Source organism: Quercus lobata, chromosome 3 (genome assembly GCF_001633185.2).
Source record: "Quercus lobata isolate SW786 chromosome 3, ValleyOak3.0 Primary Assembly, whole genome shotgun sequence".
NCBI lineage: Eukaryota > Viridiplantae > Streptophyta > Magnoliopsida > Fagales > Fagaceae > Quercus > Quercus lobata.
In genome coordinates, this window is record NC_044906.1 from 17,520,045 (window position 1) to 17,544,631 (window position 24,587).

The 24,587-nt window shown below is 35.9% G+C and overlaps 1 non-coding gene across 1 annotated transcript; it reads left to right on the forward strand.

The window, feature by feature from the left end:
• The first annotated feature begins 23,060 nt into the window (after positions 1-23,060).
• Positions 23,061-23,167, forward strand: LOC115983022. The gene has a single exon (XR_004089837.1). It is a non-coding gene; the product is annotated as a small nucleolar RNA Z107/R87 (small nucleolar RNA).
• Positions 23,168-24,587: the final 1,420 nt, after the last annotated feature.

Sequence of the window (24,587 nt, forward strand, 5' to 3'; positions counted from 1 at the left end):
AAACCCTAAAATGTTTCAAAAAAGATGCTGCAAATGTGATAGATCATCAATGATGACTAATCTCCTCTAATAGTTTGAGACCTTAATTTTTGTAAACTAATCTCCTACAAAGCCACACATCAAATAATATCTATTTATCTATTTCTCTTAAAAAGAATATATAAAATTAAAATTTAGATTACAACTGTACTTAACTATGTATAATCATATATTCAAGTTAAAATAAGTTTCTTTTTAAAAAAATAATATTTTTTTTTTAATAGTTCTCTTTGTTTAAATTTATGGTTCAACTATGATATTCAATCCTCTATATGAAATTAACCTTAGTTTAGTTAGTATTATTTATCAATTTTTGTATTTACATCAAAATACTCTTAATTTAATTAGTACTATATAATTTTATTTAATTAATGTGTACATATAAAAAGGCCCCATATAAAATTTTCACCTTAGGCCCCAATTTTTCTTAGGCCGGCCTTGGGTAGAGGTATGGTCCTACATGAACCACCACCGCACATCTACCACTCACAATTCACCACGTGGCGAGTTATGTGTGGCCAAAATTGTGTGAAATGTTGTGGTGATAGTATTGCTCAATTTTTATCCACACCGAGATGGAATTATCCAAAGTCTACCACCTTTGTTCAATTCACATTTTCTCCAAAAACCCACTTCAAAAAATTTCAAATGGCTCCTAACATCACCACTAGAAAGGCCTATGTCACTTTTTTTGGTAGGTAACGGGGATTACGTGAAAGGTGCGGTTGGCTTAGCCAAGGGCTTGAGGAAGGTCAATACCAAGTACCCTCTTGTGGTTGCAATTTTGCTTGATGTCTACGGTGAGATATTGGTTTCACAAAGGTGCATAGTTAGAGAGATTGAGGGGTTGTTTGGATTTTAGTGTTTCCATCACTCATCACACAAAAATGGTGGGACCCATGGAGATGCAGCTTGTTTGGATTTATTTTCAAGTTTTGTTTTCATCACTCAATTCTTACTTTTGTGAGTAATGAGTTACAAAGAACTGAAAACAAGTTTTAGGTGTTTTTGAGTTATGGAAATTGAGTTATGATGGCATTTTTTGTAAATACACACACATGTGAGGGACCGACAGTTAGAGCATTGTCACCTCAGGCACTACTTTTCACTCACCCCACCAATGGCTCCTTCTCAATCTTTACACCACAAATCAACCCAGACAAAAATATCCAATATCCAACCTCAGAGCCCTTCATGCACACCCTTAGCCTAGCCATGCCTACCGAACAGCCCCACCTCAGCCAACCAGTGTCGGCCTGAGCTCAGACAGACGAACACGACGCCCCTACACCGATCTTGCAACTAGACCTATAACATTTTTAACTAAACAATGGTAATCTCTAATTACAGATTTTTAATCTTTTAGGTCCCAGAAAAACCCAAATTCAGCACCAAATAGAAACTAACAAAACCCACTAAAATTAAACTTAGAAATCTAAACATATGAAGTCAGACCCACTTGAATTCAATCAAGATCAACTTGAAATTTAACATCAAAATCCATAATCCCCTTAAGTATATCCAATATACATACAAATCACTAATATTAGAAAGAAAAAAGGAAATTTTGTGACAGAGCTTCAGGTGGACTTAAGTTCTGTTTCCCTTCTCTCTTTTTCTTCGAGTCAGGCTCTTTTCCATGATGGGTGATCGGCACTGATGGGTTACAATGGAGGAGATCGGCGCTACTGCTGCACGTCGGATGAGATCTTGCAAGCTGGGTGACGATGGGCATGAGGTACGCCCGCTGGGTGACGGTGGAGATCGAGCCACAGGCAAGAACTTGGATTTCCCTTGCTGGGTTTGTCGAGGGTTTTGGGAGAATATGTTGGCTGAAGGGGAAAAATAAGTGAAAATGGTTCCTCCTAATGTGTTACGCGGGTATTCTAACCGTAAGCCTGACATGGTGCTCAGGTAGTGGGTCCCACAAAAAGTAAATTTTTTTGAGTTATTAGAAGTTGGAAGTAAGTGTCAAACATGCCACCTTAAGAAGTTGGGGTATTTTCAGTGATAAGTGATGAGTTATTGAGTGATGAGTGAAGTGGTAGTCCACATTCAAACAAGGCCTAAGCCTGTGTATCCACCTCAGAATCAAACCCAGTTTGCAATGGCCTACTATGTCGTCAATTACTCCAATCAAACCCAGTTTACACGTAGATTGCTTTCTGTGAGTGACAAGAGATTTTTTTTTTTTTTGGAAATTGTGTTTGTGCGTTTTGACACGTGTTATCTCAAAAAATTGCATGTGAGGGTGTTTTGGTAATTTTGAATTAAGGGTCTATTCGATGGTGGATAACGTCTAGTTTGATTGCTGTTATGAAATAGCAAAGAAGTTCCACTAAAAGATTCTCACCTATTTAAAATTGTTAAGTCAATAGTTAGTTTTTGTTTAAATTCTTTTTTATGACTCATTAATTTTAAACAAGTGGAAGTCTTTTAATAAAATAATGGACAAATAACGTGGTTCGAGGATATTATAATTTCATGCAAAAGTGTGTATCTTTCTTTCAAAAAAACAATTCCACTCGGTCCCTTAAATCCTGATTTTCCTTTTAAAATGGAGCCTTAAACTTATATATATTTGTAACTAAACAAAGCTCTTATATCTATATAATACTAAAAGTGGAAACGTAGCATTTAATGTTACTACACTATCATTGAGCCACATCAACAGTCATGTTATTACCAACATTTTTTCTGAATTTCTCTTATAATTTAAAATGCTTTTCCTAAATTTTAAAATACTAATAAAAGAAAAATGATTCCCAACTTTATCTCCAGCATAAAGCCCAATATTTTTAGCTTTAATTATAGACATGTATCTCACATTAATGATGACTAGCATGAAGCCCAAACCTATATGTTGTTGACCATAAAGCCCAAACCCAGCCGAATGGTCTTTAATTTTTAATGGTAAAAAACCCTTTTTGTCTCCCCACGCTTTGCTTTACCCCTGTTTCACAGTTTCAAGCTTGCTATCGGCAGCCTCTCTCTCTCTTCCAAAGACAGTTTCAAAACTTTAGAGTTCAGACTTAAGATTCATAATGCCAGGGCTCTCCCTTTTCTATTATCATAGCTCTTCCCTTCCTCCAGATGTTCAAGTCCTTTTAGTTGCTGTCGTTTTAGAAAAACCAAAGGCAGGGTATTTAATGCAAGGTGAATTTTTTACGGTCTCCATGTATCTTTTAGTTTTGTTTTTAATTTTTCCATTCTACTTATCTTTCAACCTTCTAATGCCATGACTACACAATTGAAGAGCTCATCACCAAGAGCTTCAACGTCATCTAGCAATCAGATTGGCTAGATGAATATGGAGAAAGGTACATCATGACAATGATACCTAATCTTTCTCCCTCTCTCTCTTTGGCATTAGAACATCCACGTTTCATTTTTTAATCCTTTTGGGTTTTCAATTCTGGCATATTGTTATTTTATTTAGTTTCTCAATTTTTGGAATTCTATTTTTTTTTCTTTGGTTTCTTAGTTCCGCACAAGTGTTTGAAGAAATGCTTAAACTGAACTTTGGATTGGATGTGTGGAACCCAATTGCTTATGCACATGCAATGCTATTTACATATTTCTTTTAAATTTTGTTGTCAATTGTGATATCAATATTAGTTCTTTGGAAATTTGGTTTTCTTTTTAATGTTTTGGTTTTATTCAAGTATATGTATGTGAGATTGACCTATATAAGCTCTACATAAATATTCACATTGGTATATTCAATTTGTGTTTGCCAATTGGGTTTGTGTGTGGCCTTGGGTCCTTCCTATCAAATGGTTACTTTCTCTCACTCAAAAGGCTGAAAACTTTGTTATGTTGAGTTATTTGGGTTTTGTTTGAATGGTTTTCGCTGTTTTTTACAGGTAAACTTCGGCTTTGGGAATTATTATTATTTTTTTAATTTTCTGTTAATAAAGCATATTTACACTCAAAAGTTGTTGGGTTAGCAAGTGAAGGGTTCCAGTATTGATTAGCTTCTTATTTCTGGTTTTTAGGGTGCATATACTTTATAGGAATTTGTAAATATTTTGGTGTTTTGGCTACTTTTTGTTCAAGTGAATTTCATGTAAGATGTGGTTGAGATTTGTAATAGAAATTGGATGTGAAGTTGATCACAAAGCACTTGCATGCCTTAAAATCAAATCCACCATCTTGTATGGTTGTGCATACTCGACCTCCAATTCTTAGAGTATAGGTAATGTCCTCTTCAGACTTATCAGTCTTTGAAGCCTATTTAGTTACATGATAAATCATTTCATCTTGGGTCTTTCACATCTTAATTCCCTAGAACCCTTATTTTCCATAAATTTAACCATTAGTGTAAATTGTTCAACGTTGATTAGCTTCTGAAAGGTTAGGCCTAAAAGATTTCCTGGGGAATTCAATTGCCGACTTTGGTAAGTTGGGTCCATCAGATTAATAAATTATATTCTTCTTCTTCTTTTTTCATGAGCCCTTCATTTGCTACTTAATATAACATTGCAAGTGAGATTTTAGATGGTGGTTTGTTCTAAACCTCATGGATGCTATTTCAACGCAAGGGACCTGGTCACTTTCTGAACATGTCAGCCAAGCAAATTATAAGTTTGAGTTTCTCAATTGTAGTTAATCATTTTGGGGGGGGGGGGGGGGGGGGGGGGGAGGGGTGTTATTTTCAATTGCAAAAATTAGGAACTTTTCTATGCAACTTGGATTTTTTTATATGAAAATTTCAATCTAGGACCATTAGCTATTTAGGTTTTGCAATGTTAGCCAACAACTGTAGCTCCTAAAACATGTCAATGGCAGCCACCTATTTCTCCCCCATCTCAAAATGAATAAGGCGCTGACCTTTTTCAAAAAGCCACCAATTATGCAGGTTTGGGCAATATTATTAAAGATAGTTATGGTTCTCTTGTTATAGTCCATACTGAATTAATTCCTTGCCAAAGATTGTGGATGGTTGCCATAGCTATGTTGAGAGCATCACACGCGTTAATTTAATATTTTCATTTGAATACAGCAAATTGATTTACAAAGTAAGCAGTGTTATGGTCAAGGGTGAAAGTTTTTGATTTGAGTACTTTCTCATGGCTTTTAGATCCTTTGGGCATATTTTGATATGATTAGGCAAGGTCACTGTGTAGAATCCATTGTATCATTTAGAGTACTTAATATTTTGCATTTCTTACTCTATGCAAATTGAGTGCATTTAATTTTTTATTTGTAGGAACTAAAGGCAACAATGCCAAAGCACAAGAAAGGGTTGTGGCATTGATGAATAACTACCAAATTTGAAAGCCATTGAAGGTACTCCTTTTCTCTATCTCTCTTGCCTCTATTTTTCTTCTTTGAACTGTATATGGAGGTTGCATTGGACTTGGCCAATACACCACTCAAAAATTATGACAAACTGTCTAAAAATTGGGGGGGGGGGGGGATGGACCATACAATAAGGGTAAGTTTGTATCTTTAAGATTTTAATGTTCCATCTTTTAGGTTTTAAGTAGTTATTGAAGAGAGACACAACTTGATTATTTACTATTTAATGGTCCCTTCTTTTTTTATTTGGTTCTATTGTGTGGATTGCAAATTGCCAAAGTTGAACTTTAATCTAAAGGAAAATTACTGGCTAGGGTGCCTCAACGTTATTTTGGAGCATGGGATTGCTTTTTTCACTATAGTGAGGAAGGTCAATTTACTTTCTATAATCTTGTGCCTTTTGTTTTCCATATCTCAATGCATTATTTCTAATACCTTTCAAAAACTAGGATCTCTATGGACTGATCTCAGAACCTCCAGCTTTATTAGGTAAATCAATTAATTTATGAGAGGTGTATGTGTAGATTACTGTGTAGAAGTCAGATGGATACAGGAAGAATAGAGAGATTGCAGAGAAATGGGTTTAACTATTTAGTACTCCCTATTTCTTAGTCACAGCTATAAATGCAATGGACACATTCAGTTGATAAAAATTAACTTTACAAATTAGTTGGCTAGAAATATGAGGTATCATAATTGCAAGTTGTTTATAAAATCCTTGACATGAATAAAGGAATTGTCTTAGAGTGATTTATAAGCAGATTTTAATACAGTAGAAAAATAAATTTAAATTTCTAGAAATATGAGGTATCATAATTGCAAGTCGTTTATAAAATCCTTGACATGAATAAAGGAATTGTCTTAGAGTGATTTATAAGCAGATTTTAATACGGTAGAAAAATAAATTTACATTTCCATTTTATATGTTGGCTATGATTTGGTGCACATCAATCAATCATTACATACATGCTTTGTTCATAATTTCTTTATATAATGTTATCAAATTAATCCAAGATGTGGAAGGAGTTGAACTATGTGGTACCCTTAAAAACTTTGTTGACTTAGCAGCATGTTAGTAGTACAATTTAGTTCTTTCTCTTCTTCTTTAAACAATTTTTATAAGTAATGGAAGAATTATTCGCTAATGGGACAGGTTCTTTGGATGACTTGGAGATGGAAATAACACAAAATTAAGTGCAAAGAATACTCAACTAAGCTAGAAGTTTTTTAAGTAGTTTATTAGTTTCTCATTTGCTTTACTGTTTATCTTTTGTTAATGTATTTTTAGATAGCAATAATGAAAATTGGTTTATAAGAGATGAGGGCATTTTCCAAGTTATTGTTTTCATTTGTCAAGGATACCACTTTCTTTGAGATCCATGGTGTGGTTGATCTGATTAGAACATGCTATAAGGAAGTAGATAATTGTAACATTTATTCTTGCATAATTTGCAAAAAGAAACAACTACAAGTTTACACCATAAAGGCAAGTTAAATGATTTGTAATATAAATGCACAAACCCATAAGATAGTTGGAGAGGACTAGATAATCTATCAATGGTTTCTTTGCTATATTACATTAAGAATCATGTTGAGATTAAGTACTTTTAATGATCTTTTTGTGCAAGGATAATTTGTAATTAAAAATATTTATGTGCAACATAGCAATATGACATAAATGTTTTGGTTTACAGACTCATCAAGTTTAAATGTCGAGGTGCTTCAATTCTGGGGGTAGTAGCTCAAGATGAAATGCAATCTTATCTTAAAGCTTGGACAAAGAAATTTAATTCGAATGATCCTTTAATGGCGGAAGCTGTGGTCATTAAAGGATCACTGTAATCAAAGGGTTAGAGCACATGGTTTATTGTGTAGGGACTGTGGCATTATTATGAATCCAATGGATGGATATTTTTAATAGAGAAGAGTTTAAACAGATACTTTGATAGGTACAATCTCTCTCTCTCCAACATGAGTTGCCCATATTTTTGTAATGAAGCTAAAAAGGATAGAAGTTGTTAACATGCATATTCTTTTGAAAAGCTTTGAGAATACAATGTATTTAAACAAATATTTCAAAGTATCCTTCCCGTGCATCGCACAGGTTAGCAACTAGTTTTATAAATTTCCTTGGACTAGACTAAGGTTATTCTTTATCTTTAAATAAATTTTAGTAATCTATCCTATTCCTATTAAATGTTTGTACATGATTGGTACAATATATACCTCTAAGTTTTTTAAAGATATAAAATATAATCTCTTTTTGATTCAATTATATGATTTATTAACATGTTTTTGTTACCCAATTGCATGATTTCAACAGTTTTGTAAATTGTACTTATGTTTGATGGAGACATTCAAGTGTTTGAAAACATTGATCACGTCACCATACCAAACAACCAGTTCTATGCTATTATGCGTTGAGAGTAGTTCCAGAAGAAGTCCCCAAGGTCAACAGAGCATGCCCAGCGGCTAGTTTCCAACGGCTACTCCAAGAATTCATCAGAACGATGCCATTCTGGTCACACGAAGACTTATGAATATATTTAATGAAACGTTGCGTTTATACTTACTGAAACGCTGCGTTTTATGTGTCTGTTATTATCCATATGCTACACTGCGTTTTGTATAGCTATTTTTGGATAAATTAAGTCTGTTAGGCAGTTTGTTAAGTAGTTTTTAATAGTTACTTAGTTCCTAATTACTCTCCGCACTTTACGGATCAATCCCGTGAATTCAGGGATCTTTGATGAGGCCATTGTTGATCCTTGTGTATATATATATATTGTACATCACTGTAATGAACAGTAAAGCAGTCAGTCACCAGAATTTTTCTTCTTCTCTCTCTCTCTCAAACTTCCTCTCTTTTCTCTTTGAGTTTGTAGCTTCTTTCTGAGTGATTTATTGTGTGAACACCATTGTTGTAATCTGTAAAGCTTGGGTTGAATCTTTTCATGGTATCAGAGCAGCCATGATCCCAAGGTCCAACAATGGCAGAAACTAATTCAACATCAACTTCCTTTACTGTGCCTTCAACCTCCACCACCATGCCTTCAACCTCTTCATCCATCAATCTCACTAATCAACCTCTACTATTGCTGTCAAACATGTCAAACATGATGACAGTCAAACTTGATTCTTCCAATTATATTGTTTGGAAGCACCAAATTTCCATGGTATTGGAAACATATTCTATTCTTGATGAAGTTGCTCTTATTCCTGAGAAATTTCTCAAGGATCTTTTTGGAGTTGTTACTTCTGTGCTTAATCCAGATTATCTCATCTGGAAGTCAAAGGAAAAGGCATTATTGACCTTCATCAGCTCTACCCTAACTCCTTCATTCTTGGCTATCACTGTTGGCTGTTCATCTGCTCAAGAAGTATGGAAGGTTCTTGAACATAGGTTTTCTTCAATTTCACGATCTCATGTGATGACTCTCAAGGGTGAACTGCATAATATGAAGAAAGGATTTGATTCTATGGATTCATATTTGCAGAAGATTAAGGTGATCAAAGACAAATAAATGGCAGTAGGTGTTCTTTTGGATGATGAAGAACTACTCCACGTAGCAATCAAAGGCCTCCCAAAGGAGTTTAGTGCATTCAGGTCTGCAATCAGAACCAGAAGCACAAAAATAAGCTTTGATGAACTAGCTACTCTATTGAATGCAGAGGAAGAATCCTTGAATGAAGGTATGGAGTTCAAAGACTCCACTTTTGCAATGGTAGTTAACTCCACACCAAGATTCAATAACACTGGTGGTAATTTTCATACCTACAATCAGTCAAATAATCCTAATAGTGGTAGAGGAAGAGGCAACAATGCCGAGGCCGAGGCAAAGGTCCAGGTCCATCTTCAAGTCAATTTAATCATTTTGCACCACAACCTCAAGGTCCTAATGCTAGAGTAGAGAGGCCAATTTGGCAAATATGTGGTGAAGTAGGTCATACAGCCATTGACTACTACCACAAGATGGACTATGCCTATCAAGGCAAGCATCCACCCATAAAGTTAGCAGCTATGGTCACTTCATCCAACCATCTGTTAACTCAGGAGCAACCTTGGCTAGCAGACAGTGCAGCCACTGATCATGTCACATCTAGCCTCAACCACCTAAGCTTTCCTAATCCTTACACTAGCAAAGAACAACTCACAGTTGGGAACGGACAGAATTTGCCTATCACTCATATAGGTAATTCACTAATTCCTTCTTCTAATTCTGCTATTTAGCTTAGAAATGTGTTAAGGGTTCCTTCTATTGCTTCTAACCTTGCATCTGTCCACTAGATTTGCTATGATAATAACTGTAGTTGTTACTTTGATGCAAATACTTTGTTAATTCAAGCCTTGGCCACGGGGACAATTCTTTACAAGGGCAAGAGTGAAGGTGGCGTTTACCCCATTTATCCTCATAAAGCTACTAAGCTTCTTCTTCCCTAAAAATTGTGTAATTCAATCGAGTTGTCTCATTCTCACTGGCACTTGTGGCACAGCAGGCTTGGTCACCCTAGTTCTCAAATTCTTAGACATGTTTTACATAATAATGGAATGTCTTCTCCTAATAGTGTTAATCTTGCAAATTCTTGTATTCATTGTCTTCATGGCAAGATGCACAGACTTCCATTTCCTAGTTCTAGGTTTGTAGCTACTTCTCCTTTTGAACTTGTACATAAATCTACATACAGATTTATGGGGTCCTGCACCTTTTGATTCAATAAATGGCTACAAATATTATGTCATCTTTGTTGATCATTTCACTCAGTTTACATGGATGTACTTGCTCACAAATAAATCAGAGGTTTACTCTAAATTTGTCATGTTTCATGCTATGATTAAAACACAATTTTCTTCCACCATTAAGATTCTCAGATCAGATGGGGGTGGTGAGTTTACTTCTAAGTCCTTTGAGTCTTTTCTATCTTCCAATGGGATTCAACATCAGATTTCTTGTCCCTACACTCCTCAACAAAATCGTTTAGTTGAATGGAAACATAGACACCTAATTGAAACCATAATCACCTTACTTTCAAAAGCCTCTCTCCCTTCCATATATTGGTCCTTTGCTGTTCAGTCTGCACTGACAGTCATCAATCTCCTTCCAATAGCCATCTTAGACTTCATGTCACCTTGGTTTAAACTCTATGGTCATAATCCAGATATCTTTTCTCTTAAAGTATTTGGCTGTGCTTGTTACCCTTACCTCAGACCATATAGTCAACTCAAACTTAATCATTGAACAGCAGAATGCATCTGCTCGTTTTACATGGATGTACTTGCTCACAAATAAATCAGAGGTTTACTCTAAATTTTTCATGTTTCATGCTATGATTAAAACACAATTTTCTTCCACCATTAAGATTCTCAGATCAAATGGGGGTGGTAAGTTTACTTCTAAGTCTTTTGAGGCTTTTCTGTCTTCCAATAGGATTCAACATCAAATTTCTTGTCCCTACACTCCTCAACAAAATGGTTTAGTTGAAAGGAAACATAGACACCTAATTGAAACCACAATCACCTTACTTTCACAAGCCTCTCTCCCTTCCACATATTGGTCCTTTGCTATTCAGTCTACACTGACACTCATCAATCTGCTTCCAATAGCCACCTTAGTGTGAGAGACCGTGCCCCCGGCTTGTTTTCATTTGAAATGTGTTGGGCCAAACCCACGTGAATGGGTGGGGTCATGTTATTGCCTCTCAAAGTGGAGGTTCGACTAGTTATATTCTTCCTTTTAGATTAAGGGTTTTACAATGGAGTCGACACTTATTTAATTATTGGAAAAATAAGAAAATCATGAATGAAAATTCCTCATTTTATTAATTTGAAATTGAATTTACATTGATCATAGGAAAATTACATGGCTTTGGTCTTAGATACAATCTAAGATAAAGTACATGGCTTTGTTTCCTAGTTACAATCAAAAAATCAAAAATTACATGGATAAGTATTTGATCTACTAACCCTTGATCTAAGCTCGGAGGCTATGTTACAAGATGGGAAGGTGTTAGGCACCCACCTTGCCCAGTGAAACCGGTCTTCTAGACTATGGTGGCCAACATTCATATCACATCATCCAATATGTCAATCAATTTGTATGTTGAATTTAATGTGTGTGCATGTGATAAACCCTAATTCAATTTATTAAGCATGACATTTGAATTGAAAAATAAACTCTAGTGAATGTGTGTGGATAGTGATAACCTAGATTCAAGGATTTGAAAGAATTACTAAACAAACATGTTTTTCATATTTTTGATGTGGATTTAAGATTAAATCTAGTGATATGCATGAACATGTGATGAACAACTAAGAACATGTGAAGAACACATAAAAACAATTAAGAACATTCAAACATATTCAAGAGAATTATCATGCTTTAATCTTAAATTCTCATTATGACAATATAAGCAAACAATTAGGGAAGGGGATTATACCTTCATGCAAGATCCATATGATGGAGGAGGGGATTCTTGATGGAGGTCCTAAGGGTGGAGGAAAAGAAGAGCTAGGAGAAGGAGAGTGAGTTTCACTCAATACCTTGAGTCTCAGAAAGACCAAGATATGACAAGACTACTCAACTTCACTAGAACTCAAGAGAAGAGAAGAGAGAGGGATTTTTTTTTTATTTTTTTATTTTTTATCTTTTTGTGTTGGAATGAAGGAGAGGAGGGTTTATATAGTAGTGGTGGAGGAAATATAAATGGAAGGCCATTTAATGAGAGTTGACAAGGAATCATGAACCAAGACCTCATTTTAGCCTTTGGGGAAATCTGGTGCATTAAATGGAAAGATTGGTGGGAGTGAGGAGCAAGCCAAAATTCGGTTTTCCCGTAGCTGCTGTCACAGCCCAACTTTGAAAAATCATATCTGCCTCAATTCTGATCGGAATTGTCTCATTATTGTACTCAAATTGAAGCCCCGGATGTCTAGTTTCTGGGAAAAATAACCTCATTCACAGATTCAAAATATTCTGAGAGATATCAATGAAATGGTAAGCAGAGGTCATTTGTTAGAAAATGGTTTCAGCACAATTAACATTAGTAGGTCCCCAAATTAGTTTCCAATTAACATTAAATGGCTCCAATCACTCCCATTTCAGACTTAATTGGCTCTAAATTTACTCTAATTAAAAGATAATTGCACAAATTACTCATTGAATAATTAATGTTTAACTATCTAGTTAATTAGATGTATGCAACTCTATCATAAAATGTGGTCATAACCAATCAAATTATGACACATCATCGATCTCAAATTGATTATATTTATAACCAATTGAAATCAATTGTTCATAATCACATATAGTCAGACTCAATTTGTAATAGTGCATCTCAGCCATTAAAACTTGATTTGATGATAACTTTCAATCTAATGGTCCGATTAGGGTTTATGACCAGTCGATTTGATCGTTACAACATCAAGATCATTTTGGTGAAATGAGATTAAGGATCTAATGACCAGAATCAAGATGCATATTTCCAATGTGAAATTACCCTTTTACCCTTCATGTGAGGTTAAATACGGGTTGCAAAATTGGGTGTCAACAGAATGCCCCTCATTGGAAGAGCTTGAAAAGCGAATGCCAATGTATGAAAGAGACACCTAACTTTGCAATCAGTATTTAACCGTGGTGAATGTATGATGCATGTAAATAAAAATGCAGACGGTCATGTTCTGGATCAAAATGTGGACCGAATCTCGAGGGAGATTGCCTACGTACCTCTTAGTGGGAGGATCAGGTCTAAACGTAGTTCATGCATGCAACCTTTTTTTTTTTTTTTTTTTTTTGGAAAAGAAAAAAGAAAAAAAAAAATTTGAGTACAAGACATGCTTACCAGTGGTCTGATGGATTGATTTTGGACGTGCTTCCCAGAGGTCCGTTAAAATTGAATTTTGGACGTGCTTCCCAGAGGTCAAATAGATTGAAGTTTTGGACGTGCTTCCCAGAGGTCTGATAGTTTGAAGTTTGGACGTGCTTCCCAGAGGTCCGATGGATTGAAGTCTTGGACGTGCTTCTCAGAGGTCCGATGGTTTGGATTTGGACGTGCTTCCCAGAGGTCCGATGGATTGAAGTTTTGGACGTGCTTCCCAGAGGTCTGATGGATTGAAGTTTTGGACGTGCTTCCCAGAGGTCCGATGGTGTGAAGTTTGGACATGCTTCCCAGAGGTCCGATGGATTGAATTTGGATGTGCTTCCCAAAGGTCTGATGGTTTGAAGTTTAGACGTGCTTCCCAGAGGTCCAATGGATTTGAATTTGGACGTGCTTCCCAGAGGTCCGATGGATTGAAGTTATGGACGTGCTTCCCAGAGGTCCAATGGATTTGAATTTGGACGTGCTTCCCAGAGGTCCGATGGTTTGAAGTTTGGACGTGCTTCCCAGAGGTCCATTGCGTGCTTCCCAGAGGTCCAATGGTTTGATTTTGGACGTGCTTCCCAGAGGTCCATTGAAATTGAATTTGGATGTGCTTCCCAGAGGTCCGATGGATTGAAGTTTTGGACGTGCTTCCCAGAGGTCCGATGGTTTGAAGTTTGGACGTGCTTCCCAGAGGTCCATTGAAATTGAAGTTTGGACGTGCTTCCCAGAGGTCATGCTTCCCAGAGGTCCGATGGTTTGATTTTATGGACGTGCTTCCCAGAGGTCCGTTGAAATTGAAATCTGGACGTGCTTCCCAGAGGTCCGATGGATTGAAATTTGGACGTGCTTCCCAGAGGTCCGATGGAATTGGAAGGTATTATTCATGTTGATGTGTATGGGCCTTTTACCCTAATACCTGCAAAATAAATACTTTCAATTAGTAACAGAGTTATTCATTGAAAAGATTTTGGCATACCTGGTGAATGCCCCTAGTTTGGGACATATTCCATGCTTCGATGAATGCTGAGGGTGGACAACTGACTTGTTGTTGCACCACTGGAGAATATGGAAGAGGATGATAGCTTTCTGTTCCTGAAGAAGAATTTAATGAAGATTTTTTTTTTTGAAATGAATTTGGAAAACTTGAATTTTTTGAAGGAATTGAAAATTTTGATTGATGACTTTTTTTTTTTTTTTTGAAAAATTTGGTAATCTTGAATTTTTTGAAGGAATTGAAAATTTTGATTGATGATTTTTTTTTGAAAGCAACCTAAGAAGTACGAGCCCAATGCCCGTAGTCCCAAGGCCTTTTTTGAAAATTTCCTTCTTTTTTTTTTTTTTTTTTTTTTTTTTTTTTTTGAAATATGAAGATTTGTTCATTATCAAAAGGTGAAGAAGATGAAGATAAAGCTGGAGTAAAGGTGATGAAGATTTATTCATGATGAGTTTTTTTTTTTTTTTTTTTTGAAAAACCTATCCTTTGAATGAGAATAATTTTGGCTGGAAGTTGATGCGGATTGCTAAATAAGTCCTTGCTTAATTCCTGCAAAAAGATAATTTCAATTAGCAATGGATTTATTCATTGAAATGAATTGGAAATACTTACCCAATGCCCCTAGTTTGGGGCATATTCCATGCTTAGATTGAAGTTGAATTCATTTGATGTTGTGACCATTAGGGAACATGAAAGAAAATCATAGTCCGCCATCCTTGGTTCCTACAAAAAGGCTTTCTTTCTCTAGCTTGTTAGAAACCAATTATCATGAAATTTTGCACACAATATAAATAGGTCAATGCTCTAAGTTTAAACATGCTTAAAAAAAAAAACATGCTTAATGCAAAACAAACGAGTTTAGCCTAACATACACCCAAACAATTTTGTCACATTATTTTGACTTTGTTCTCCAAGGTTGTTTGGGTGAATGGGACCGGGCCTTTGCAAGGCTGCCTACGTACCTCTGTCATAGAGGATCAGGTCAAGACGTAGTTCAAGTGAACTAGATTTTGGAAAAGAATGATTTATTTATTTATTTATTTTTTTTTTTTATAATTATGAACAAGAGGTGATTCTTTGAACAACCATTTTGGCAAATCAAAGCGTTTAAGAATCGAACAAATCTCTTTGATTAGGAAGGATTAAGATCATTAAACTCATGTAATCAAATTTGCTTCATCCTTTTGAACATCGTCAGATTAAGTCTCCAAACGCAATCAAGAAATGAAATGTGATAATATTTATGAATCACATTGTTGGGTGCAAACAAGGAGAGTGCTCCAAGTTTGGAAGTTCTTTTGAGTCATTTTAAGGATTTGAGAATTTGAGAAATTTTTTCTCGGACATGTCATCCTATGGGGTTTGACAATTTTAAGCATTTTTCCTTTTCAACTCAAGAGAAAATATTATTAGAGTTTAAGATGCGCCTACAATTAGCAAGACTTCAAGGAGGTCTTATTCATGGGTTGTAATGTACGCCGGGTTTGGGTTATGAAATGAAAGATATAAAAGGCTCAAAATTCCCTATGATGTTTCCCCCAAGTATGCATTACTTGAAAATCAAGTATTGAAGGAGTTTTCCCATTTCTTCTTTGTCATCTTCGCACTAGTCTTCATTGGTCACTTGTATCAACAATTGTTTTTATGCTCATTCCTCTTGAATCATACCTCAGGACTTTCATCTTGTAAAATTCTTTTTCTTTTTCTTTTTTAGGTTGCTTCTTCAAGTTTCCAACTTGGTAGGATTTTCCAATTTTTTTTTTTTCTTTGGCCCTAACTTTTGCCTAGACCGCCCTTTTGGGTTTTCAGCCTAGCGGACTTTTTTTCTTTTTTTTCTTTTTTTTCTTTCTTTCTCTTTTTTTTTTTAGTCTTTCATCTCTTGATTGAATGAACTTTTGGGGACCTTTTTCCCTCCTTGTATTTCTCAGCTTAATGATTTTTGGTCATTTTGATGCACTCTCTAGACTTCTTTCTTACCTCAATGCACTTGCACCTTTTTGTGCTTGATGAATCTTTTCCTTTTTTGATGAAATCTCTTTTAGATGAATCTTGTATTCCTCTTGGTATGATGAATTTTAGGCTCTTCAAACTTGATGCACACCTTTTTGTTTTCTCTCACATTGATGGAATTTCATTTCTCTTTCCTTGATTGAGTGAAAACTCCTTTTACTTTGATGATCTCTTATCTTTAGCTTAATGAATTCTCCACTTGTCTTTCATGTCTTCTAGGAGAGCTTTATCAATTAGCTTCAAAACTATATGGTCAACTCCTTCTTAACATGAGATTTAAGCATGCATACTTTGAATTTTCCCACCCTAGGTTTAGATTTTAGTGGGTTCATGCAAAAAAAGAGGCTAAGTGTTTAAAGGCTCAAATGGGCTAGCAATGGATAATGATCATTCTAGGTGTTAAGGTATAATCTTGTTTTACCAAAGACGGCCTCCTATCCCTAGTAATGCTTGCTTGTAGGCACAGTGACTTGAGCTCTTTTAATAAATTCCTCTTAAAAGAAAAGGTATGAATGCTCTATTGGAGACACAAAAGTTTTCAGAAATTTGGAATGAATGCATGAGCTTTTTGAACTTTCTGATGGATAGATTTTCTTTGATTGCATTGTAAGACCATTTCTTCTTATATTCTAAGTCAAGTAGCAAAGTCTTTACATGGATCAAATGAAATTAATCCTTCCTTGGTACAAGTTGATTGCTCAAGCTTTTAAACATCAAGATTCTAAAAATGTTTTGTCCAAGGGATCCTCATGTACCATTTTGAAAAGGAGACTTCTTTTTTTTTTTTTTTTTTTTTTTTTTTTTTTTTTTGATCTTGAAAGAAAGAAAAAAAAATTGGGTCTTTTTTAAAAAAGTCACTAGGAAGTTCAATGCCCCTAGTTCAAGGAATTTTTTTTTTTAAATGACTTAAGGGCTCAATGCCCCTTGTCCAAAGGCTTTTTTCATTTGAAAATTTTTCTACTTTTTTTTTTGGGAAATTTGGAAATCTTGAATTGTTTTTTTTTATTATATATATACACAAACAAAGCTCATTAAATGCTACATGAAAAATTTGAATTCAATGAAACATAGAAACATGGAATAAACAATCAAACTTTAAGCTTAATCATGATGTTGCAAACCAAATGTAGAGTGAGGCAAAGTTGGGCCACTTTCTTCCTCTTGGTCCATTGAGGATGCTTGAGGCTTGGTGTGCTTGAACCTTGATTATGATGAAATGGCTTGGGCTTTCACTTGGAAGGCTTGAACCTTGATTTTGATCTCTTGGTATCTGCTTGAAATGGCTTGGGCTTACACTTGGAAGGCATGCATCTTGTGAGCTTTTGGCCTTTGATGTTGATCATGCGTATACACCTTTGATGGGCTCAAGTGTTGGGCTTAGACTCATTCAAGAAACAAATTGGGCTTCCATTTCAAGTAGAGTTCAATCTTAGGCTTTTGGGTTTGAGTTCATTCACAACATACAATGTTCAAACAATCATGATGGGCTCAAGCGTTGGACTTGAGTCATCATGGTTCAAACAACGGCCAAACAAATGCGTAATGAAATGCAATTTACATGGACCGACCTAAAGGTAGGTTCTATGGGTCATTACAACATGGGTAGAAGGAAGGTTAAAGGTCCCCACAAGCTAGGACATCGTACCTCCCAACTTGTGACGCTAGGAGCGCCGCGTTGGTCCGAACGGTACAATTTGTCCCTATGAACCACCATGGCATAACCATGATGATACTTGTCGCGGTGGGTGGTAGGTTCACCGCTGGGTATGTGAGTCTCAGGAAAACCACAATCCACGGCTAATACTACCGGGCTTCCGGGCTAGCACACAAATAAAATAAATTTCATTCAAGCAAATGATGCATGAAATGCAATACAATGACATATTAGACATATTATATACGAAAAGTAATAAACGAACAATGACATGGTTGGCCACCATAACCTAATTGAAGCTTAGCCCTCAATATTCCCCAGTGGAGTCGCCACTGTGAGAGACCGCGCCCCCGGCCCGTTTTCATTTGAAATGTGTTGGGCCAAACCCACGTAAATGGGTGGGGTCATGTTATTGCCTCTCAAAGTGGAGGTTCGACTAGTTATATTCTTCCCTTTAGATTAAGAGTTTTACAATGGAGTCGCCACTTATTTAATTATTGGAAAAATAAGAAAACCATGAATGAAAATTCCTCATTTTATTAATTTGAAATTGAATTTACATTGATCATAGGAAAATTACATGGCTTTGGTCCTAGATACAATCTAAGATAAAGTACATGGCTTTGTTTCTTAGTTACAATCTAAAAATCAAAAATTACATGGATAAGTATTTGATCTACTAACCCTTGATCTAAGCTCGGAGGCTATGTTACAAGATGGGAAAGTGTTAGGCACCCACCTTACCCGGTGAAACCGGTCTTCTAGACTATGGTGGCCAACATTCATATCATATCATCCAATATGTCAATCAATTTGTATGTTGAATTTAATGTGTGTGCATGTGATAAACCCTAATTCAATTTATTAAGCATGACATTTGAATTGAAAAATAAACTCTAGTGAATGTGTGTGGATAGTGATAACCTAGATTCAAGGATTTGAAAGAATTACTAAACAAACATGTTTTTCATATTTTTGATGTGGATTTAAGATTAAATCTAGTGATATGCATGAACATGTGATGAACAACTAAGAACATATGAAGAACACATAAGAACAATTAAGAACATTCAAACATATTCAAGAGAATTATCATGCTTTAATCTTAAATTCTCATCATGACAATATAAGCAAACAGTTAGAGAAGGGGATTATATCTTCATGCAAGATCCATGTAATGGAGGAGGAGATTCTTGATGGAGGTCCTAAGGGTGGAGGAAAAGAAGAACTAGGAGAGGGAGAGTGAGTTTCACTCAATACCTTGAGTCTCAGGAAGACCAAGATATGACAAGACTACTCAACTTCACTAGAACTCAAGAGAAGAGAAGAGAGGGGGATTTTTTGTGTGTCTTGGAATGAAGGAGATGGGGGGTTTATATAGTAGTGGTGGAGGAAATATGAATGGAAGGCCATTTAATGAGAGTTGACAAGGAATCATGAACCTAGACCTCATTTTAGCCTTTGGGAAAATCTGGTGCATTAAATGGAAAGATTGGTGGGAGTGAGGAGCAAGCCAAAATTCGGTTTTCCCGTAGCTGCTGTCACAGCCTATAGAGCCAACTTTGAAAAATTATATCTGCCTTAATTCTGATCGGAATTGTCTCATTCTTGTGCTCAAATTGAAGCCCCGGATGTCTAGTTTCTGGGAAAAATAACCTCATTCACAGATTCAAAATATGCTGAGAGATATCAATGAAATGGTAAGCAGAGGTCATTTGTTAGAAAATGGTTTCAGCACAATTAACATTAATAGGTCCCCAAATTAGCTCCCAATTAACATTAAATGGCTCCAATCACTCTCATTTCAGACTTAATTGGCTCTAAATTTACTCTAATTAAAAGATAATTGCACAAATTACTCATTGAATAATTAATGTTTAACTATCTAGTTAATTAGGTGTATGCAACTCTACCATAAAATGTAGTCCTAACCAATCAAATTATGACATATTATCGATCTCAAATTGATTATATTTATAACCAATTGAAATCAATTGTTCATAATCATATATAGTCAGACTTAATTTGTAATAGTGCATCTCAGCCATTAAAACTTGATTTGATGATAACTTTCAATCTAATGGTCCGATTAGGGCTCATGACCAGTTGATTTGATCGTTACAACATTAAGATCATTTTGGTGAAATGAGATTAAGGATCTAATGACCAGAATCAAGATGCATATTTCCAATGTGAAATTACTCTTTTACCCTTCATGTGAGGTTAAATACGGGTTGCAAAATAGGGTGTCAACAGTTAGATCTCATGTCACCTTAGTTTAAACTCTATGGTCATAATCCAGATATCTTTTCTCTTAAAGTATGTGGCTGTGCTTGTTACCCTGACCTCAGACCATACAGTCAACACAAACTTAATCACAGAACAGCAGAATGCATCTTCTTAGGCTATTCCAATGTTTCTAAGGGATACTTGTGCCTTGATTTACTCACTAACAAGTTGTATACCTGCAGGCATGTGTTGTTTAATGAGCACAAATTCCCTTTTTCCTCTTACATCTCCTTTTGTCACACCTTCTCACCCACCAACTCCAGACATATGGCTGTCCAATCTCTTATACCTTCACTCTTCCAATCAACCTTCTATCCTAGGTCCCTACACATCTGATTCTTCTTCTTTTCCCATACATGTCTCTACTCCTATCCCATCTGTATCTAGTCCCAGTTTAGCTCCTATTCCTAGTTCCTTATCTTAGTCTCCCTCTCCATCTCCATCCCAATCTCAGCCTATACACTTACCTACCACTTTACAACCTACTGCCTCAACTCCTTCTCCTTCCTTGCCACTTGCTCCTCCACAAAATACTTCAGCTTCTACTCTTATTTCTACTCAAGCACCTATCAATTCCCATCCTATGACCACCAGATCTAAGAATGGTATCACTAAGCCTAAAATTTGTTTTAAGGCTATGCTTGATTGCACTCATACTGAACCTCTATCCTACAAGGTTGCTTCTAAGTTTCCTCAATGGGTTCAAGCTATGGATGCAAAATTTTTTGCCTTACAAAGACAGAAAACTTGGTCTCTTGTTCCTGCTCCTATTGGCATCAATTTGGTGGGGTGTAAGTGGGTGTATAAGCTGAAATTAAACAGTGATGGAACCATTGCTCACTATAAAGCTAGATTGGTTGCAAAGGGCTTTCATCAACAGGCAGGTGTGGACTACACTAAGACATTCAGTTCAGTTGTGAAACCAGCTACAGTGAGGCTTGTTCTTTCAATAGCAGTGAGTCTTCATTGGCCTCTCAGGCAATTGGATGTCTCCAATGCCTTCCTCCATGGTTTTCTAAAGGAGGAAGTCTACATGGAGCAGCCACCAGGCTATGTGGATCGTCGCTTTCCTCATCATGTCTGCAGGTTGCATAAATCTTTGTATGGCTTGAAACAAGCCCCTAGAGCCTGGTTTGACAGATTTGCCTCTCAGTTGTTGCATCTTGGTTTTGAAGCTTCCATGGCAGATTCCTCTTTATTTGTGTATCACTCTCATCAAATCATCATTTATCTCCTTGTGTATGTTGATGACATTATCATCGCAGGCAACTCATCTTCCCAAGTCTCTCATCTTGTCACTTCTCTTAGTCAAGCTTTTGAGCTTAAGGATTTGGGTGCTCTTTCCTATTTCTTAGGCATTCAAATTATGCCTTCAAGATTTGGGCTCACCTTATGCCAATCCAAATATGCCTCAGATGTGCTTCACAAGTTCAAAATGGAGAATTCCAAGCCCTAAAAGACTCCTTGCTGTCCTAATGTGCGTCTTACTCCTTTTGATGGTTTTGTTTTACCTGGTCCCTCTGAATATAGGAGCATGGTGGGTGCTCTCCAATACTTGACTTTCACACGCCCTGATTTAGCTTTTAGTGTGCATCTGCTTTGCCAGTTTATGCATCATCCCACTACTTCTCATTTGGAGGCAGCCAAGCGTGTTCTTTGTTATGTGAGGGGTATTTTGCATTTTGGCATACATCTTGCTCCAGGTCCTCTCACCTTCTTAGCCTTCTCTGACGCAGATTGGGCTGGTGACCCCACTAACAGAAAGTCTACTACTGGCATGTTGATTTTCCTTGGCTCAAGCCCAATTTCTTGGTCTTCCAAGAAACAATCCATTGTTTCGCGTTCTTCTACAGAGGCAGAGTATCGTGCCTTGGCTTCACACACTCTTCAAAGAACTCAAGCTGTTTCTTCCTCACATTCCCATACTTTGGTGTGATAACAATTCTGCTATTGCTTTGGCCTTTAATCCTGTGTTTCATTCCAGAACCAAACACATTGAGGTTGACTACCATTATGTGAGGGGCTATGTTCTTCGGAGTACTTTGGGGATCAAGTTCATCTTTGACCGTGACAATTTCGCTGATATTTTTACAAAACCCTTGCCTGGTCCCCATTTTCTAGTTTTACGTAACAAACTCTTGGTTGACTCTGCCTCAAGTTTGAGGGGGGATGTTGAGAGTAGTTCCAGAAGAAGTCCCAAAGGTCAACAGAGCATGCCCAATGGCTAGTTTCCAACGGCTACTTCAAGAATTCATCAAAATGATGCCGTTCTGGTCACACGAAGACTTGTGAATATATTTAATGAAATGCTGCGTTTATACTTACTGAAACGCTGCGTTTTATATGTCTGTTATTATCCATGTGCTACGCTGTGTTTTGTATAGTTATTGTTGGATAAGCTAAGTTTGTTAGGCAGTCTATTAAGTAGTTTTTAACAGTTACTTAGTTCCTAATTACTCTCTGCACTTTACAGATCAATCCCATGAATTCAGGGATCCTGGATGAGGCCATTGTTGATCCTTGTGTATATATATATTGTACATCACTGTAATGAGCAGTAAAGTAGTCATTCACCATAATTTTTCTTCTTCTCTCTCTCAAACTTGCTCTCTTTTCTCTCTTAGTTTGTAGCTTCTTTCTGAGTGATTTACTGTGTGAACACCATTGTTGTAATCTGTAAAGCTTGGGTTGAATCTTTTCATTATGGACTGCTTTTATGCTGTTATGGATTGGTTTAAGCAATTCACATCAACAATTTATATGGCACTTGTGTCAAGCATATTGGTCTGAATCCCCCACTTCCCGTTTCACTACTTTTCCTTGGGTTTCATCCCCTCTTGGCTTTCTTTGCACTTGTATGCTCATGAGTTTCTTTGTTTTTGTGTGTTATTGTTTTTGGTTTTTGATTTGAAAGATCACAATGATGTCCACATGAAATTCAAGCCCAACAGACCGGAAAGCAAGCTCCTCTACACTCTAGAGAACTTTGCATGTTGACAACCCCAATGACCTGAGCGATCTCTATCTCTCTCTCTCATAAAGATTTTATATATTTTTCTTGTCATCCAAACAGGGCATTAGTTTGTTGAGTGTTTTTGTCCCCCATGAAGTTGTATTTGTTTGTGGGAAAATTGAATAGTTTTGATGAGTATTCTTAGCTCCCTCTTCTGTGTTGTAAGGTTGCTGGCAGAATCGAACCTATGACTTTAAAGGCAACACTGAGTAATCCATCTATTTTTTCCCTCTGAGTTAGCTGTTTTTTTATTTTTTATTATTATTATTATTATTTAGTTAATTGTTTTATTTGTTTATTTAATTCTCTTTTATAGATTGGGATGAAGTGAAATAAATTAATCCAACACCTGGTCAGAGTGATGTTTAACAACTTTCTCATGAAACTATTAACGTTGATTGAATCCGTTTGTTTAGGCGTTTGTGCAGCCTAAACATGCGTTTTAAATCAATTTGTTTTTATAAAGAAGCATAAAATGCTCTTTCAAATACGCGATAGAGTCTAGCTTTTTCACAATTGCCCCTTTTTAAGGTTTCCACAACAATGCAAACAAACGGACTTGCTGATCAGTCAGGGAATAAAACGAGGTTTGATTCTCAAAAAATGAACTATCTGGTGAATACAATTTTGAAGATATTAGCTAATATATATGGATTGAGTTCAAATTATACTTGGTGTAACTTTTGACAATATATCAACATCACTTGAAAATTTTTATTGGATGTATTTAATTAGAAATATCAGTGGTTGGTTTGCATTTTACTTTGATACCTTGCGAAGTTTCAAGGTGACCAATGATTGAGTTATTATCAAAGAGTTAATAACATACAATTAACATGAAATTTAGCGTGCATGTTAAGAAAATGAGAACATATTATTCAATGGTTGAATTTTTATAATATTAATCTCCTAAAAAATTAAATGGTGTAACATGAACATAGACTTACACTAGGTGTAACTTGAGCATTTAGATCTTCTAGATTTTCTAGGGTACTCTACCAAATAGATTTTCCTAAATCTTAACAATTCTTTAATGATTTAATGGTCTAGGTTTTGTTATGTTAGCATTCCACTAACAATAATCTTAATTGTTTTGTTTGCAACATTATTTTATTCTTTTAAGAATATTGTTAGTGGAATGCTGACATAGCAGAATCTAGACCATTAAATCATTAAAGTATGGTTAAGATTTAAGGAAATCTATTAATAGAGTACCCTAAGAAATCTAGAGGATCTGAATCCGTAACTTGATCTTAATTTTACACGCACCTAAAATGCATCGGTGTTGAAATATTATGCTCCAATGTGCAAATAGAAACCATCATCATAACAATTTTTGAAATATTGAGTTGGAACTTATGAAATTTTTATTGGTTAAATAGGAAATAAAAATAAAAGAAACTAGTACTTTATGCTACATTATTTCC